Source organism: Panthera uncia (assembly GCF_023721935.1).
Source record: "Panthera uncia isolate 11264 chromosome B2 unlocalized genomic scaffold, Puncia_PCG_1.0 HiC_scaffold_24, whole genome shotgun sequence".
Classification (NCBI taxonomy): domain Eukaryota; kingdom Metazoa; phylum Chordata; class Mammalia; order Carnivora; family Felidae; genus Panthera; species Panthera uncia.
Genome location: NW_026057580.1, coordinates 101,865,554 through 101,880,635, shown reverse-complemented (window position 1 = coordinate 101,880,635; position 15,082 = coordinate 101,865,554). Strand labels below are relative to the sequence as shown.

The 15,082-nt window shown below is 42.4% G+C and overlaps 1 protein-coding gene across 2 annotated transcripts in view; it reads right to left on the bottom strand.

Annotated features, from left to right (window-relative positions):
* SASH1 (SAM and SH3 domain containing 1) overlaps window positions 1-15,082 on the bottom strand; it is a 312,995-nt gene that overhangs the window by 192,108 nt on the left and 105,805 nt on the right. The window lies entirely within an intron of this gene.

The following is a 15,082-nucleotide window of genomic DNA, read 5'->3' as shown; positions in this document are numbered from 1 at the left end:
CCCCGCCCGCCGCGTCAGCGAGCCGCGCCCCCGCGCCGCATGGCCCCGGCGACCCCGCGGGGGCCCCTCGCAGGCGCCCGCGCCTCGGCTCTAGGTGGCGGCGGGCCGCGCGACTGACAACTCCAGAAACTTTCCCAGCCCGGCTCGGCTCGGCCGCGGGGTAGCGGAAGGCAAAGTCCGCACCACCGAGTTTTACGGCGGGGAACCGCGGCGGCCCCAGCGGCGCCTAAAGCCGCGGCGAAGGCGTTTCTTCCCGCGGCCGGGACCAGCTCGCTAAGGCACGCGACTCATTTCTTCCAGCAAGTCCGGGCAGGGCCCCGCTGGGCTGAGCGCGGCGCCTCGGCGACCGGCCGGGCGCGCCTCGGGACCCCTCTCTGGAAAATGAGCTCTTCCAGCTCCACATGACTCTCTCCCCTCGACGCTAAAGAAAGCGTTTAGCAACAAAAGGTGCTCTGATGTCAGGCTCTTTGCATGGAAATGAGCCACAGACAGGAGAACAAATCGCCTGTTGAAAGAGCAGCCGCGCTGCGTCTCCCGCCTGCGCAGGCTTCCAGTCGCGCCATGCACGGAAACGTTTTGGGCCACAGGAACTCGAGAAAGTGGATCTTTAAGCGACTGCCGCCGAAAGCGTTCGCGAAGAGTCGGTGTCGCTGCACGATCGATCCGCACCTCGCCCCGCGTGCAGTCAAGCCATCCTAGGAAATGCAACTCTGAAGCTGTCAGCCGAGACTTGCAAAAACAGCCGTGAAACCTTGGGCACGAGCCATCGTGTGCACCGTTTTTATTATGAGCGGGACGTTTCGGTTCCTGGGTGCCCACAATGCCCTGCATTGCTAGGGGTTTCGGCTGTTTAGGGAAAATGCGCTTCGGGTTTTAATGGTTGCCTTGCAGTGAGAGCATAGGGAAGGGCCAGTTTCGGAGCTAAATGTTATGGTTGTAACCACTGAGGCAACACACACTCCGTGTGTGTGTTTTTCCAAGGACAAGATCCATGACGGGTTTATTTTATAAGGGAAATAGCCCTGCAGAAGTATTTATCCTTTTATGAGTCTTTCTTTGAAACCCACTCAAGAGAATTTTCCCTGGGAGATGACACATCTTATTTGGTGATTGATCCCTTTGTGTAACCGTTAAGAAACCACAAGGAAACTGATCCTACGTTAAAGGGCTGAGAGGTACCAAAAAAAATAAATAAATAAAATAAAAGCAGGTGAAATGCTCCAGGAAGAGAGAGCCCTTGCTTGTTTTAGAGGCCTCTCTTGTTTGTTTTTGTTTTTCCTTCGGAGTCCACAGAAAAGGAGGGGATAAGAGCGTGTCCTTGAAACGTCCTTGCTACAGCATTAATTACTGGGAGCACCATCCATCGATGCACATGGATGAATAGCCCTTAAGGAACGTTCAAAATTGAAAAAAAAAAAAAACTTTTTAAAAAGTAATTACGTTTATAAGCGTAATCCCTGATGACAATAGTTTTGAAAGGGAAGAAAAACAATGAGGAAGTGTTCCCTTGAGAGTAAGGAGGCATCAGGTTGAAGGGTCAAGAGTGCTGGGCACTGAGTCAGTATGACCAGGCCTGTGCTTTCCTGAACGGATGCAGGAGGTACCCCGGATGTGTGCTCTGAGATGCTGGGAACCCCAATAATTTTAGTTAAAGCAGTGGCGGGCTTTACTAATATCATTATCACATCGATAGAGACATGAAACTAAGAAAAAAACCCCAACCTTTCAGGGTTGATTTCACTGGTGTATTTGAGAATTTCGATGTATTAGTCACGTGGTAACTTACTCAATTCAAGAAAATACGAACCGTGCGGCGTCTACCAGGAGGCAGCCTGTTCTCCACATAAATACTTTCGGGCAAGGGATGAAGCAAGAAGTCAAGTAATCAGGGTGCCAGGAGCCGGGTTGGGGGAGGACTAAGTCTCCAGCACCAATCATGAGTCTTTCTTCTTGACTCATCAGATGACCTAGGGGCAAAGCATTTAACCTTTCCGTGCTCAGTTTCCCCATCCTAGATGAGGCAAGGCCTTGCTAATTGTTACCCAAGTCCTCAGAGGTGATATTATATTTCAGGGTCATCTAAAGACAGGTACTTTTAAGCAACAACACATATACACCTATCAATATAATTAAACCTTAGCCCGCATTTTGGTGTTTCTAGAAATCAACCTACCCTAGATATTTAAGCTCCTTTTCTCAGTGCTCCCTAATAAATGTATGGGGAAATGAGATAACTAACATTGGGGTGTGTTGATACCCACAATTTTGCTGTCTGTAGAGAAGTAAGAACTTTTGAGGAGTCATTTTCAACTTCTACAACAGGAATAATGTTGATGACCATTTTTAAAATGAAGCTGAACCTCTCTGCTCTCGACTTCATAATGTGTCTGCTCAAAACGAGCCCGATTACTTCTCCCAAATTTGAGTCTTTCTTCCTTTAGTTAATGTCAATCTTTGCTTTCAAAAATTTCTTCAGGGGCAGGGCGCCTGGGTGGCTTAGTCGGTTAAGCCTCTGACTCTTGGTTTCAGCTCAGGTCACGAGCTCACAGTTAAGTCAGTTCGAGCCTTGTGTCAGGCTCCACGCTACCAGCACAGAGCCTGCTTGGGATTCCCTCTCCCTCTCTCTCTGCCCCTTCCCTGCTTGCACTGTCTCTGTCTCCCTCAAATAAATAAACTCCAAAAAAAATTCTTTAGGGGCTTTTGAACAACATGTAAAAGACTGATCATCAACATCATGATCATCATCATACTATTTCAGATCTGATACAGTACCATTTACTCAGAGCTTTTTATAATATATCCCATGAGGGTGAAAAAGGGCCTGGGAGGTGATCTGGGTAAAATACCTCCTTTCACGTAAGAAGAAATGGGCTCCAGAGAACTTGAACAATCAGTCCAAGTAAACACAGCTACGTAGCACAATCAGATGACTTGATTACTTTGAAAAATTCTTTTTAATGTTTATTATTTTTGAGAGAGAGAGAGTGAGTGTGAGCGGGGGAAGGGCAGAGAGAGAGGGAGACAAAGAATCCGAAGCGGGCTCCAGGCTCTGAGCTGTCAGCACAGAGCCTGACGTGGGGCTTCAAGTCACAGGCCGTGAGATCATGACCTGAGCTGAAGTCGGACGCTTAACCGACTGAGCCACCCAGGCGCCCCTGATTACTTTGAAAAGTTCTTCATCTTGGGGCTCCTGGGTGGCCCAGTCAGTTAGGCATCCAGCTTCAGCTCAGGTCATGATCTCACGACTTGTGAGTTGGAACCCCGCATCAGGCTCTGTGCTGACAGCTCAGAGCCTGGAGCCCACTTCAGATTCTTTGTCTCCCTCTCTCTCTGCCCCTCTCCCGGTCACACTCTGTCTCTCTCAAAATAAGTAAGCATTAAAAAAAATTTTTTTTTAGGGGCTCCTGCGTGGCTCAGTCGGTTAAGTGTCCAACTTCAGCTCTGGCCGTGATCTCACGGTTCGTGAGTTCGAGCCCTGTGTCGGGCTCTGTGCTGACAGCTCAGAGCCTGGAGCCTGCTTCGGATTCTGTGTCTCCCTTTCTCTGCTCTTCCCCTGCTCGTGCTCTGTCTCTCAAAAATAAATAAACGTTTTAAACAATTGAAGTTCTTCATCTCCACTGTAATATGTTTGCCCTTACAAAGATCTGCAGGGTAGGCAAGTATACATGTACTCATAAGATGTGTATACACAAAGTACCCAGGAATCCTACTCACCCCTTCTGTCTTTCTAATTGGAATTGCCATGGTGTTGGTGAGTGAATTCCAAGGCAAGAAAAGGAATTCCAGAAGATTTCCCAGCGATTTAGTGGAGACCCAAAAGTTGATTGTGAAATCAGTTCTGTGGATCCTAATATATATTCATTGCAATGAATGAGGAGTATCAGACTGCATTCATAGAGATTAAATATTGATAATACCTATCTCACTGAGTTATTTTTTAATTTTATTTGAGCGAGAGAGAGAGAGGAAGCACAAGCAGGGGAGAGGGGCGGAGGGAGAGAGAGAACCTTAAGCAGGCTCCGCACTCAGCCTGGAGCCCAACGTGTGGCTCGATCCCACAACCCTGGGATCATGACCTGAGCTGAATCAAGACTCAGAAGTGCCACCCCCTAGAGTGTTATTTCTTGAAAATTAGTCTCAGTCATATTGCTGCACATACAGATGTGTAACACATATATAGAGAGAGAGACATATATGTATGAATGTAAATATGGCATGCTGTGTAAAAAGTGGTTCTCACTATGAGTCAGGATTTTAAAAGGTTAAAAGTCACTAGCAATTGTCGGGTGTTGCCTACAGTCTATGTAGGTCATCATTGTGACGTAAGAAAGACAAAGAAGTCTATTGCTTGGCATTAAAGGTAGAGTTTGGAGTAGAAAGCCCAAATGTAATGGAGTCAGGACAGAGCTGGGTTTGAATTTTCACTCAGGTTTTTATAAGACATTGGGCAAGTTATTTATTTCATCTGGAAAATGGGATAATTCCGCCTATTTAAGATGATTGTTGTAAGGCTATCTGTAATAACTCAGGCAATAAGTTTTTCCTGACTTTTTCCTCCTTTTTTTTTCCTAAGTTTTCCTTTTTTCCTCCTTTTTTCCTCCTAAGTTTTCCTCCTTTTTCCCTCCCTTTGCTTTTCCTTCCCCTATCCACTCATACCACGAAGGGGTAGCTATCAGCAGGAAATCTCCCCGTTCATACCTACATCTTGCATAAAGGAGTAATTCTTAGCCTTTAAATATGGTGGCTGAGGAAAGGACTTGGGAGTTCCGTGTGGCAGGGTGGGGCGGTGAGGACTGGTCAGCTTTTGTAGTAAAGGTGGTAATGACAGCAATAACAACATCTGTCACTTACTGAAAATGTACTCTAGGTCAGGCAAGGTGCCTGACATCTAAAAAATATTTCAGTTAAACCTTAAATGGAGTTTATGATTTCTCGCCACGATCCACCACCCTGCTCGTTTCATATTTCAGTACTTGTTCATCCACGAATTTGTTCAAGCTACCAAAGTCAAGAGACCTGCTTGAGTCCTTCCCCTCGCTTACCAACAGTCCCGTCTGAACCATGGATAAGGGGTGCCTGGGTGGCTCAGTCCGGTGAGCGTCCCACACTTGATTTCGACTGGGTTCGTGGTCTCATGGTCGTGGGACAGAGCCTCAAGTTGGGCTCTGAGCTGACAGCGTGGAGCCTGCTTGGAATTCTCTCTCTGCCCCTCCCCCACTCGCTCGAGCTGGTACATGTGCTCTCTTTCTCTCTTTCGAAATAAATAAACAAACCATGGGTAAGCCTTGTGGATTCTACTTCCTAAATACTTGCCAAACTCATCCACCTCTCTCCATCTCCCCTGCCACGGTCTTAGTCCATCCTACCAGCAATAACAACATCTGTCAATAGTTTACAATATTTTATCTAGATCACTGCTTCTCAACGTGTAGACTGAAGAACAGAAGCCGTGGCATCACCTAGGAACTTGTTGGAAATGCACATTTCCAGGCCCCATCTCAAGCCTACAGAATGAGACAGTCTGGGGGTGGGACCAGCCATCTGTATTTTAACAAGCCTCCCTAGCTGCTCACATCTGAGGGCCATTTGGAACCATGGAAATGTCAGACTAAGGAAAAAGAACACATGGCTGAGGAAACGCGAAGTTTTAAAATGCAATATCTCGAAAAACGATACCGGGAGATTGCTTTAAAAACATTAATTGGTTAAAAAAACTGTCACGAGATAAGTGAGTGGCGATCCCCAAATCAGATGCTCAGCGATATTTGGCTTTAAAGGGCAATTAAATATTGGAATTAAAACGATAATTAAAATTATCCATAGAAGAGTACCTGTTTCAGGAACACAGCGTCATGGAAATACTTGGTATTTTTTAAAGACAACACCTATTCTGCAGAGGAAATGTAACATTAAGCAGAGATTAGGTCTGAAAGATTATAAATAGCCCAACTTATTCATTTATTTTTTTTAATCGATATTTCATTTTTTTTTACCATACTGCCTTCTGAAATTAAGCAATGAAAATAGATAAGCTCATTTCATGTTGGCCTACCATCAGCAACGCTCTCTGGCACTCCAACGCTGGGCATCCCGCAGTGCCTTGGGGATCTAACCTCCAGGACAGACTGCAATGTTACATTTTTCCCTTGATGATCCCACACATTTTTTTTTTTTTCACAAATGCCTGAAAGATGAGCCAACCTCATGCTAAAGCATTACCTGTTTTAAAACCTCTTCGTCTCAAAATATTTGGTAAGAGAGATGAGAAAAGAGCTCAGAGAAAACTAAACAGGAATTAAAACAAAGTAAAGACGGACCACAGGCTCAGGAGAGAAGGTAAATAAGCCTAAGGATGATGCAGGGCCATAAATACTTTGCTCTGAAATCTCTTCTTCCACCCTGATAAGCTATGTTACTGGCCTAACCCGTTAGGTTTTCATCTGTGTCGATGCTGTGTAAACACCGAGGTTCTGCCTGGGAATTATCCCGTCAGGCCTACTAGTATTCAAAGGCCATTTGTAATTCTGAAATATGAGGATTCTGAACTATTCAGTGATGCATCTAATGGACAATTCTGCTGGGCTGCTGATAGTGATTTCACAACGTTTAAGGCAAAGAACCAAAAGACTTCAACTCATAAAATTACTTCTGAATTAACACGAGGATAGTGTCCTGTAGAGAGACCCCTGGTGATGTGACAGCAAACTGATACCTCAGAGAGGAGAAAAAGGGAACACGGAGAGGGCATTATCTTTGGAATCATACGCCCTCCTATTTATCTTTTTAGATTAGGAGAGCATAAGGGGGAAAAAAAGTGCTGATAAGAGACCAGAGATTGTGTTAAATATTTCCAAATTGTGCGAGGAAAGGCTTAAAAGCATACCGGGGAAGTATCGTCCACCAACCAAATTTCTTCGTCAACCTTGTCCATTTTATAAACTTTACCCAATAAGAACACCTATTAGGCTGTCCCTATCGCTTAAACATACTTGCAAAAAAGAATTTTTTCTATGGGGCGCCTGGGTGGCTCAGTCGGTTGGGCATCTGACTTCGGCTCACATCACGATCTCACGATCTCGCGGTCCATGAGTTCGAGCCCCGCGTCGGGCTCTGGGCTGATGGCTCAGAGCCTGGAGCCTGCTTCCGATTCTGTGTCTCCCTCTCTCTTTGCCCCTCCCCCATTCATGCTCTGTCTCTCTCTGTCTCAAAAATAAATAAATTTTTAAAAAGTTAAAAAAAAAAAAGAATTTTTTTCTATTAAATTAAAAATCTCCAGTCAAAACTGTTGCTCTGTTTCTTTGAAGTTCCAAAATATTATGTGCCACAGGACAAAAGATTCTTGTTACTTAATTAATCCCGCTAAGCATAGAGGATTATTACAATCTTATCTGGAAATGAAGTAGGAGCCAGGATGCTTTGGTTGAACAACAACAAAAAATAACTTATGGTTAAAGACACTTGTGTACGGCTATTTAAAAAGGAGGGGGGCACTGAACTGTGACTAACATCCCGGAAAAAAATACATGTTGACTCATTAAAACAAAGGAAAAGTATGATATCCTTTTTACCATTCACTTTTTTACAGAGTCACGTATTTGCTGGATAAATTATTTAAGGAACAACCCTGAGTCTTAGGGTTGACTTATTTAGAAACCCTAACAGCCCAAACTGATGCCAACTCTCTATATGGTTCTGCTCTATGCTGTTCTATGTCTTTTGCGAGGAAGTCAACGTTTCATATCACAAGGAGCAAGATTTTAACACTAGTAAAATTTATCTGCTGGCTATTAAAATGAAACACCCCCATTCCTGTTCCCGGAAAAGAATAAACAAAAAAACACTCAACTTTCCCTTCGGCTATAAAATTCTATCATTTTAGAATCTTAGAAACATATATCTTCCTTCTCAAGCAATCTGCCCCCCTCCTTTCCATGTAGAGTAAGTCATATGGTCTCCCCCTCATCATTCAAAGCCATTGTCCTCTCTTGGTTACTTTCTTTCAAATCGCACTTCCTGTGACACACAGAGCCATGGGTGCATGTGCACGCCAACACACACACACACACACACACACACACACACAAAGGCTCAGTTATCTCAGTTCTTCTGAGCTGCCTTACACAATTGAAGATATAAATAAATGAACTTGGTGAAGAACTCATCAAAAGAGGTGATGCCATGGGAATGTCTCAATGAGCTTCTCACATATGGAGATAGAAGTTTGAATGACAGGACACTGGGGTCATGGCTACTTCTTGAAATAGTGCCTTGGTCAAGCTTCGTGAAACAATTCCCTGTTTAGGGAAGCATATAACATGCTCTGCTTCTATGGTTAGTGCTGGCCTGAATGGGTTTGAAATCTAAAAGAAATATTAATATGGGTAAGCAGGCACCAGATTTTCTACACCATTTCCCTCTCAATAAACACAAATATTTTTAAAGAAACAAAAAATGGATTGTCTAGGCAAAAATTTTCCCTATGCCTTATAAATGAAACAGCTAGGTGCTAGCTACTCTTTATCTAATAAATGTCCTCAAAAATCAGATGATGTTGATTCCAATAGCAAAGAGACACTGAACAAAGGCCACTTGTTCTAGAAATGAGGTCATTTCGACAGTCTATCCATTAAGAAAAAGCCTATTCTGCTTTCAGAGGTCACCTATTAGGGCAGGAAATCCATCTTTCAACCAGTGGACTTAACATCTGGCCTAAGTCTTCTGGGCTGAAATGTCAATTTCCTGGTCTAAATGGAACACACATGAAAGGAAAAAGATGAAAAATACAAATTTACATTTGCTGAAGAATTCTTCAACAGTAGCATGGATTATAAAAATTCTCCAAAACATAGCTACTCTTGAATGATCAAAGCTAACAAACGAAAACAGTAAAATATCTGTGTGAAAATTTTATTTTTTTCTTTAAGAACTACATAAAGGCAAAATTAAGAGGCTAAAGCTAAATCATAGCAAATCGACCATTCACTGGCGAATCCATAAATAAATCTACTTTAGTCTAGACCAACTCATCACAAAAATTCGTGAGGATTCATCCCAGGCTGGACCAGATTTGCTTTTGTATGATGAGAGAGAGAAAGAGGAAAGAGAGAAAGAGAGAGAGAAGGAAGAAAGAGAGAGAGGGAGAGATCGACTCACAAATCAATGAAACTTAAAGAAAAACGAGAGGATTTTTATCCAACATCAGGAAATAATATTTTAAGGCTGGTTAAAAGTATCATGAAACATTTCATGTATAATGAATTCTCCTAAATAAATTTATCCTACTTTCTGTATTCTTTGAGAATATTGCATGATTTTGACTAGTTTTTCTCCTACCGGTTCAAATTAAAGAGATTTTGGTCTGTTATTCAATCAGTCAGTCATCATGCAACAAATATTGTTTGAGTGGTGATTCTGTTTGGCATTATGTTGGGTATTAACAAAAGATAGCCCTGGTTTCCAGGAACATCTAAGCTTTGTTTTTGAAAATGAAGTGTTAAACTGTCCAATGTAGGTTTGTTTTATTTATTTATTTATTGTTATTGTTATTATTACTATTTTTTTAGAGTTTATTTGGAGAGAGAGAGTGCACGTGCTCACACGTGAGCAGGGGAGGGGCCGAGAGAGAGAGAGGGAGAGAGAGAATCCCAAGCAGGCCCCACACTCAGCAAGGAGCCTGATGTGGGGCTCAGTCTCATGACCATAAGATCATGACCTGAGCCAAAATCAAGAGTCGGCCACCCAACCGACTGAACCACCCAGTGCCTCAACTTTAATTTATTTAAGTAACCTCTACACCCCACGTGGGGCTCAAATTCATGACCCTGGGATCAAGAGTCACATGCTCTTCCAACTGGGCCAGCAAGGTGTCCCGGGTTTGTTTCATTGATTATTGGCCATGTGGAGCCTCGAGGGGGGTGAAATGTAAAACAAGACCATTTTTAAGTCATGCTGCTAACCTGGGAAAAAGGTTACAAAAATTAATAATGTGGCTACTTTAGCACGTGCGTCTTGGTTCCTGCCTGATCCCACACGGCATTTCCAGCTTGATTTTCTGTTCGGATCCAACTTAGAATTATTCGGGGAAGCTCTTATCTATCTTTTTCCACATTCTCTGTATTCTCTGTTTTCTGCTTCTCTGTTTTGTTCAGTCTATTCATTTGTCTGAAATATTCCCCTTTTCTCCCCCCAGCTTTATTGAGACATAACTGACATACAACATTGTGTAAGTTTAAGGTGTGCAATATGTTGATGTGCTACACTTATATACTGCAATATATCCACCATAACATTAAGCTAACATTTCCATCACCATCATGCCGCATAGTTACCATTTCTTTTTGGTGGTGAGAACATTGAAGATCTACCCTGTTGGCAGCTACAGTGGTAGTAACTATAATCACCGTGCTGTGTATTAGATCCCCAGAACTTATTTGTCTTGCAAATGAACTTTGTACCCTTCAACCAATATCTCCCCGCTCCCCCATCCCCATGGCAACCACCATTCTACTCTGGTTCTGAGTTTGACTTTTATAGATTCCACATATAAGTGATACCATACAGTATTTGTCTTTCTTTGACTTATTTCACTTAGCACAATGCCCTCGGGGGCCATCTGTGTTGTCACACATGTCAGAATTTCCTTCTTTCTGATGGCTGAATAATAATACTTCATTGTATTTATATTTATTTGTGTCACATCTTTCTATCCATTCATTGGTTGACATACACTTAGGTTGTTTCTATACCTCGACTATTGTGAATAATGCTGCAATGAATGAGTGCAGATATCTCTTTGAGATGCTTTTTTCATTTCCTTTGGATATATACCCAGAAGTGGAATTGCTGGATCATATGGTAATTCTATTTTTTTAATTGAATTTATTTATTTATTTATTTATTTAGAGAGAAAGCATGTGCATGAGAGCACATGAAGGAGGCACAGAGAGAGAGAGGGAGAGAGAAAATCCCAAATGGGTTCCATACTGTCAGCATGGAGCCCAATGGGGTCTTGAACTCATGACCCACAAGATCATGACCTGAGCCAAAACCAAGAGTCGAAACGCTTAACCAATTGAGCCACCCAGGTGCCCTGGCAACTCTATAATATTTCAAAAAATCTCCATACTGTTTTCCATAGTGGTTGTAATAATTTACGTTCCCACCAACAGTACACAAGGATTCTTTTTTCTCAAGTATCTTTATTTTTTGAAAGACCCATAGGATATGATGGTTAGTAAAAACAAACAAACAAAAAAATGATACCCATTGACATAAAAGAGAATGGAAAAGTGAGAAAGACAGAACTCAGAGAACATCAGCATTCAAGAGAATGTCACAGGGAAATGACACAATGTCTGAGTGATAATGGTCCCAGAGGAGGAGAATCATGATGCACCATGTCATGGAAGGTGGGAATTACAGAAAAAAGCCATCAGCAGTGTCCAACATGATGGAAAAGTCAACCAACAGTATACTCATTTGGGAGGTTGCTGATAATCTTACTTGGCCAGTGCATTTTCAGCATCAGGGGAAGGAGTAGAAGCTATATTGCAGGGGACTGAAGAATGATGAAGAAAAATGGAAAAGAAAAATGATAATCAGAGGGGATCACAAGGTCCGAAGAAAGATTTTTAAAGATGTGAGCAAATTTGTAAGTTAAGTGGAAAAGAACTAGTAGAGAAGGAGAGGTTGCAACTTTACAGAGTACCTCTAAAATAAGATCCCAGAGGAAATGATGGCGATGACGTTACAATTTAGATTTTTGAGAAACTACTGTTGTGGGTTTCCCTCATTTTGAGGCCAAATAGACTACCTCTTTCTTGAAAACACATTGCGTCCAGCCAATGATACAACAAAACTGATCTAAGCATTCTATGTAACAATTACATTCTAAGTCACATTTCACCGATAGACCACCTTCAGTGGATTTTAGGGTTTTCATAAGCTTTTATGCAGACATTTTAGATATTTCAGTTCAACAAATATTTATGAAATGTGTATTGTGTACTCAGCATTGGGAATATGAAAATAAGTCACAGATCCTGATCTTGGTCAGCTTCGTCTAGTGAGGGAGACAGACACAGAAACAAATATTCTCAACCCAGCGTGATAAAAGAACGCCCAGGTCCTTTGTAAACCGAGAGACTAGATAGCCACTGCAGCCTGGAATCATCATGGAAGCTATCCTGTAGAAGGCTTTGTCTAACAATTCTTGAAGGAAGAGTCAGAATTTACTAGTTGTATAGGCTCTAAGTTGGTTTCAGGCTACGAGAACAACCAGAACAAAGGTTCAAAGACATAAAATAACAGTATGTGTTAGAGGAACTTGAAACTGTTTTAAGAAATGTTGGTGAGCGGCGTCTGGGTGGCTCAGTCAGTTAAGGATCGGACTCTTGATTTTTGGCTCGGGTCATGATCTCATGGTCTGTGCTCTTGGGCTCTGGGCTGACAGCGTCGAGCCTGCTTGGGATTCTCTCTTTACCCCTCTCTCTCTCTCTCTGCCCTTCCTCCACTCGCACAGGCTCTCTCCCTCCCTCTCTCTCTCTCCCAAATTAAATAATCATTAAAAACAAAAGAAATGCTGGCGAGAGAATGGCTGGATCCAAATCTCAAGATATACAGGTGGTGGGTCCCAGTGCACCTTGTACGCTGTATGCTAAAGAGGTTAGTCTTAATGTTCTGGAAGAGGTCATTCTTGGTATTTTGATGCTTCCTAATTTCTTTTCTGGGATGGTAGCCTTCCTTTTACTTTCAGAGTGCGCCATGAACTGCCGAGAGCCCCTGGGCCGGGTAGGTAATTACACAGCCTGTGATAACAGGGTACACGTGAAACACCATGGGCACATTAGGGAGGGAGCGAAATTTAGAACACTTCATTAATGTGCAGGTCACACCTGCCCAAAGGCCATGCTGAGTTTTTTCTTTTCCTTTCCAATATTAGTATATGGGCCACCCCCCTTGATACTTTCTAACAGTACTACCAATCAGCTGATCTCGTCCCAGATCTCTCCACCAAGTCTGTGATCTGAAGTTGTTCACAATCTCCCTGGCTTTCTGAGTCCTTAACTCTAAAATGAGATATTTGGGGTCTCTTCCATTTGTAACATCCCGTGATGCTGGAGGGGGGTGTTTAGATACAGAAATGGGCTTAGGGAATAAGGTCTAAGGCAGTCACGAGGTGCTAAAAGTCTGGGGAGCAGGCAAATGCCTTTCCTGCTTCATGGAAGTCCTTTATACAGTGCATGGGTTATGGCATCTGGAAGATAACCTGTATAAGAAATGGCCAGTATATGCATTCTTGATGAGACTAGAGGGTTCCTCCATTTTCTATCTAGAAATCAAACAGGATCTTCATGAAGGTGGCAAGCAGTGTGATGGATATGAAGAAAATTATCACCGTAATTTATCACCGTAATTATCACTGAAATATCACCGTAATCTTATTCCTGTAAGATTCAGAAATTTGCTCGGATGCGTCACAATCCATAAAAGTGTTTATATCCTCTAACCCAGTATTCAGGTTTCTGGGAACTTAGTCTGGTAAATTATTGGGGAAAAAATGAGAAGCTCTGTGCTCAGAGAATTATTATCACATTTGTATAATATTGAAAATTTGGAAAGAAGCTTCATATTCCACAAGAGAAGAATAGTCAAATAAATGATGCTATGGAAAGAATAATACTTACTGGTTAAAATGTTAATATAAAGAACATATAACAGCGTGGGAAAATATCCTTTGTATAAGATACTTCACTCTGAGAAATTAGGAGTGCCTATGTATAGAAATGAGAAGAAAACGTGCAAATAGTCTATGCCGTTGTTTCAACGATAGTAGGAGATCAATAAATATTTTTTGAACGAATAAATGAATGTAAAAGGACAACTAGGAATGCACGGGGGTGGTGAAATTTTGAATTACATTACCACTGAGAAGTTCTCTATGCTGTTACTCTGTAGTTTGATGATAAACACAGAGTTAATAGCTAACATTTGAAATGTTTACCGTGGGGCGCCTGGATGGCTCAGTTATTAAGCACCTGACTCTGGCTCAGGTCATGATCTCATGGCTCATGAGTTTGAGTCCTACTTCCCGTGAGCTCGAGCCTGCTTTGGGTGAGTCCCACTTTTCTCTCCCTCCCTCTCTCTCTGCCCCTCCCTCACTTGTGCCTTCTCTCTCTCTCTGTCAAAAAAAAAAACCAAACGTATCCTGTGTCTGGACGCTACCCTATATATTACATATTTTGAAACACTCGCTACTCATCCATCACCTTCCAAAACGTGCCTGCTACTTTTCCTCCTCCAGATTCAAGCCTTCATGGAGCCACATTCGATGCCGGTCAACACAACTGTGCTCCAATGGTCTGGCGAATGAATGATTGAATGCCTCAGTGACAGAGAGTGGCAGAGACTTCAGCCCATGATATTAGTGCCTTAGACCACAAGGTCTCCAGTGTGACACCTGGGCAGGAATTCTCAGTACTCAGAAGCTTAGACTTCTAGATTCTCTATGTAAATAATTGCAAAAAATCAGAAGGATTGAGCTTCTGAAGCTGAACGACTAAGATTTCCTCTCAAAACCCAGTCCCAGAAAGTATAACTTTTTACATTACTTATGATAATTCTTGAATGCCTCACTGTTCAAGGATGGAATGTGCTGAGAAAGGTTTACATATTGTCGCATTTCCAAAAAGGAATAGGAATGTCTTATGGCAAATTTTTAAGGAATGGAATCTGAACAGATGCAGCCTCCAATAAAAGCAAGCGGGAGCTGTTGGGAGTCACGCTTGAGAAAGGTTTTCTTAATATTTCCTCAAAGCTTCTTAATAATAACAAATATTCAGGAACCTCCTCTTTTGATCCACCCACAGTGTTTAATTTTCCTGGCTTTGCAGGTATCATGATAAATGTGGTGTCCCAGATTAACAAGAGGTCTTTATTGGACTGAATTTTATCATTGGCTTATGCATGGCTGGGGTTTTTAGAGGCCACTGGAGTTGCTTGTCCGTATCCAAGAGAAGTATTTAGCCTTTGGTCAGCAACACAAGCAATTTCACCCTTGATTTTTCTTGGATACAGAGCCTAC